Here is a 5,364-nt window from a genome sequence, read left to right as displayed (position 1 = left end):
GACAAACTCCTGAAAACCTCTTCCGCATCCTTCTCGTGTAACCCTGGCAACCCTTGCCCACGGTCTATCGGGGTCCGTCCTCCTCAACCAGTGCCATCTTACACGCAGGGCAAGGCCCTGTAGCCAGAGGCATTTGATGCCTAGCCCTCCCACCTCCTTGGGCTTACATATATTCTCCCAAGCCACCAAACATTGGCCCCTTTTCACTTTATCTTTTCCGACCCAAAAGAAGGCGCACATCCATCTATTTATGTCCTATATAAGCCACACCGGGGCCTCCGCAACCACCATTTGGTGCACCACCCTAGCCGAGACCACTGAGTTGATCAGGACCAGTCTCCCTTCCTTCTTGATGAGGCCGCGCTGCCAAGCTGGTACACACTTGATCACTTTGTCCAGGAGAGGTTGCCACTTCGCCTTTGTAAGGGGTTTTAGGGCTAACTGTAGCCTGATGTCTACGCACGCTTCTATTCCTGTAGACAGTGTTGGGCCTCCAAGAGCAGAGGTTTGTAGAACATCAGCAAGTTTCCCTTAAGTGAATCACCCAAGGTTTATCGAACTCAGGGAGGTAGAGGTCAAAGATATCCCTCTCAAGCAACCCTGCAATTAAGATACAAGAAGTCTCTTGTGTCCCCAACACACCTAATACACTTTTCAGATGTATAGGTGCACTGGTTTGGCGAAAACATAGTGAAATACAAGTAATATGGATGATTATAAGTAGTAATTGCAATCTGAAATAAAAATGGCAGCAAGCGAACATGTAGCAGAACTTGTTGGAAACGGTGTTTCAATGCTTAGAAACAAGGCCTAGGGATCATACTTTCACTAGTGGACACTCTCAACAATGATCACATAATTGAATAAATAAATGCTACTCTCAAACACTCTCTTGTTGGATAACAAACACCATTCATTGTGTAGGGCTACAAAAGCACACCTCAAGCCGGAGTAAACAAGCTCCACAACGTCATAAAGGAATCACACACGATGCGTACACTGTCACCATCACACCGTGGAGAGTGACTCCGGAGTTCATATTAAAGTAACCTCTAGAGTGCGTAATAGACAAGAGTAACATCTACATATTCAACTAGATTACAAAGCTCATGATCACATAAAGATCACACCATGGGAGAGAGAGATGAACCACATAGCTACCGGTAGAGCCCTGCCTCGGGGGAGAACTACTCCCTCCTCATCATGGGAGACAGCAACGACGATGAAGATGGCGATGGAGTCGATGGAGATGGCTTCGGGGGCAATTCCCCGTCCCGGCAGGGTGCCGAAACAGAGACTTCTGTCCCCCGAATTAGGGTTTTTGGTGGCGGCGGAGCTACGGAACTCTTCTGGTGAAATCGTCGAACCCCTTAGAGTTTTCAGGGCAGGAGCTTAATATAGGCGAAAGGGCGGCGCGAGGGGGTGCCCGAGGGGCCCACCCCATAGGGCGGCGCCGCCCCCCTCCTGGCCGCGCCAGTGGATGGGTAGGAGGCCGTGGGCCTCCTCTGGCCTGGCCCTTCTGGCTCCGTGGGTCTTCTGGCGAAATAGAATTTCTGTAATTTTTCTGGATTTTTCCGAGCACTTTGGTTTTTGGATCTTTTCTGCAATAAACAGACATAATAAACGTAAACCGACACCGTGGCATCTTGTTAATAGGTTAGTCCAATAAATGCCATAATATGATATAAAGTGCATATAAAACATGTAGCTATTGGCATAAAACTAGCATGGAACATAAGAAATTATAGATACGTTGGAGACGTATCAAGCATCTCCAAGCTTAGTTCTACTCGTCGTCGAGTAGGTAAACGATAACAAGAATAATTTCTGAAGTGACATGCTACCAACATAATCTTGATCAATACTATTGTAAAGCATATGAGATGAATGAAGTGACTCAAAGCAATGGTCTATAGTTTGCTAACAAATAGATAATGACTAAACAACTGAATCATATAGCAAAAACTTTTCATGAATAGTACTTTCAAGACAAGCATCAAAAAGTCTTGCATAAGAGTTAACTCATAAAGCAATAGATTCTTAATAAAAGGTTTTGAAGCAACACAAAGGAAGATTTAAGTTTCAGCAATTGCTTTCAACTTTTAACATGTATATCTCATGGATAATTGTCAACACAAAGTAATATGATGAGTGCAATAAGCAAGCACATAAGAAATGATGCACACAAAGTTGACACAAGTGTTTGCTTCTAAGATAGAAAGAAGTAGGTAAAGCTGTCTCAACATAAAGTAAAAGATAGGCCCTTCGCAGAGGAAGCGAGGATTAAATCATGTGCTAGAGTTTTTTAAGTTTTTGAAATCATAAAGAGAGCATAAAAAAATAAAGTTTTGAGAGGTGTTTTTTGTTGTCAACGAATGGTAGTGGTCACTCTAACCCCCTTGTCAAACAGACTTTCAAAGAGCGGCTCCCATGAAGGACGTTATTGATACGTCTCCGACGTATCGATAATTTCTTATGTTCCATGCCACATTATTGATGTTATCTACATGTTTTATGCACACTTTATGTCATATTCGTGCATTTTCTGGAACTAACCTATTAACAAGATGCCGAAGTGCCGATTGCTGTTTTGCTCGTTTTTGGTTTCAGAAATCCTAGTAAGGAAATATTCTCGGAATTGGACGAAATCAACGCCCAGGGTCCTATTTTGCCACGAAGCTTCCACAAGTCCGAAGAGGAGACGAAGAGGGGCCACGAGGGGGCCACACCCTAGGGCGGCGCCCCCCCCCCTTGGCCGCACGGCCCTGTGGTGTGGGGCCCTCGTGCCGCCTCCTGACCTGCCCTTCCGCCTACTTAAAGCCTCCGTTGCGAAACCCCCAGTACCGAGAGCCACGATACGGAAAACCTTCCAGAGACGCCGCCGCCGCCGATCCCATCTCGGGGGATCCAGGAGATCGCCTCCGGCACCCTGCCGGAGAGGGGGAATCATCTCCCGGAGGACTCTACGCCGCCATGGTCGCCTCCGGAGTGATGTGTGAGTAGTCTACCCCTGGACTATGGGTCCATAGCAGTAGCTAGATGGTTGTCTTCTCCCCATTGTGCTTCATTGTCGGATCTTGTGAGCTGCCTAACATGATCAAGATCATCTATCCGTAATTCTATATGTTGCGTTTGTTGGGATCCGATGAATAGAGAATACTTGTTATGTTGATTATCAATTCATGTCTATGTGTTGTTTATGATCTTGCATGCTCTCCGTTATTAGTAGATGCTCCGGCCAAGTTGATGCTAGTAACTCCAAGAGGGAGTATTTATGCTCGATAGTGGGTTCATGTCTCCGTGAATGCGGAGGGGTGACAAGAACCTCTAAGGTTATGGATGTGTCTGTTGCCACTAGGGATAAAACATTGGTGCTATGTTCAAGGATGTAGTCACTAATTACATTACGCGCAATACTTAATGCAATTGTCGCTGTTGTTAGCAACTTAATACTTGGAGGGGTTCGGATGATAACCTGAAGGTGGACTTTTTAGGCATAGATGCATGCTTGGATGGCGGTCTATGTACTTTGTCGTAATGCCCAATTAAATCTCACTATACTCATCATAATATGTATGTGCATGGTCATGCCCTCTTTATTTGTCAATTGCCCAACCGTAATTTGTTCACCCAACATGTTGTTTATCTTATGGGAGAGACACCTCTAGTGAACTGTGGACCCCGGTCCAATTCTCTATACTTGAAATACAATCTACTGCAATCTTGTTCTACTATTTTCCGCAAACAATCATCTTCCACACAATACGGTTAATCCTTTGTTACAGCAAGCCGGTGAGATTGACAACCTCACTTGTTTCGTTGGGGCAAAGTACTTTGGTTGTGTTGTGCGAGGTTCCACGTTGGCGCCGGAATCTCCGGTGTTGCGCCGCACTACATCCCGCCGCCATCAACCTTCAACGTGCTTCTTGACTCCTACTGGTTCGATTAAACCTTGGTTTCTTACTGAGGAAACTTGCCGCTGTGCGCATCACACCTTCCTCTTGGGGTTCCCAACGGACGTGTCAACCACACGCATCAAGCAAATTTCTGGCGCCGTTGCCGGGGAGATCAAGACACGCTGCAAGGGGAGTCTCCACTTCTCAATCTCTTTACTTTGTTTTTGTCTTGCTTAGTTTTATTTACTACTTTGTTTGCTGCACTAAAATCAAAATACAAAAAAATTAGTTGCTAGTTTTACTTTATTTGCTATCTTGTTTGCTATATCAAAAACACAAAAAAAATTAGTTACTTGCATTTACTTTATCTAGTTTGCTTTATTTACTGTTGCTAAAATGGCCAACCCTGAAAATACTAAGTTGTGTGACTTCACAACCACAAATAATAATGATTTCTTATGCACACCTATGGCTCCACCTGCTACTACAGCAGAATTCTTTGAAATTAAACCTACTTTACTGAATCTTGTTATGCGAGAGCAATTTTCTGGTGTTAGTTCTGATGATGCCGCTGCCCATCTTAATAATTTTGTTGAACTATGTGAAATGCAAAAGTATAAAGATGTAGATGGTGACATTATAAAATTAAAATTGTTCCCTTTCTCATTAAGAGGAAGAGCTAAAGATTGGTTGCTATCTCTCGCCTAAGAATAGTATTGATTCATGGACTAAATGCAAGGATGCTTTTATTGGTAGATATTATCCCCCTGCTAAAATTATATCTTTGAGGAGTAGCATAATGAATTTTAAACAATTAGATACTGAACATGTTGCTCAAGCTTGGGAAAGAATGAAATCTCTCGGTTAAAAATTGCCCAACCCATGGACTGACTACTTGGATGATCATCCAAACCTTCTATGCGAGGACTAAATTTTTCTTCGCGGAATTTATTGGATTCAGCTGCTGGAGGTACCTTTATGTCCATCACTCTTGGTGAAGCAACAAAGCTTCTTGATAATATGATGATCAACTACTCGAATGGCACACGGAAAGAGCTCCACAAGGTAAGAAGGTAAATTCTGTCGAAGAAACCTCTTCCTTGAGTGCTAAGATTGATGCTATTATGTCTATGCTTGTGAATGATAGGACTAATATTGATCCTAATAATGTTCCGTTAGCTTCATTGGTTGCACAAGAAGAACATGTTGATGTAAACTTCATTAAAAATAATAATTTCAACAACAATGCTTACTGGAACAATTCTAGTAACAACTATAGGCCATATCCTTATAATAATGGCAACGGCTATGGTAATTCTTATGGGAATTCTTACAACAATAATAGGAGTTCACTGATACGTCTCCAACGTATCTATAATTTCCGATGTTCCATGCTTGTTTTATGACAATACCAACATGTTTTGTTCACACTTTATATCATTTTTATGCGTTTTCCGGAACTAACCTA

The sequence above is a fragment of the Lolium rigidum genome, chromosome 5, assembly GCF_022539505.1.
Source record: "Lolium rigidum isolate FL_2022 chromosome 5, APGP_CSIRO_Lrig_0.1, whole genome shotgun sequence".
In the NCBI taxonomy this organism is placed as follows: domain Eukaryota; kingdom Viridiplantae; phylum Streptophyta; class Magnoliopsida; order Poales; family Poaceae; genus Lolium; species Lolium rigidum.
The sequence above is the reverse complement of the archived record's forward strand: the minus strand, read 5'-3'. Positions refer to the sequence as shown.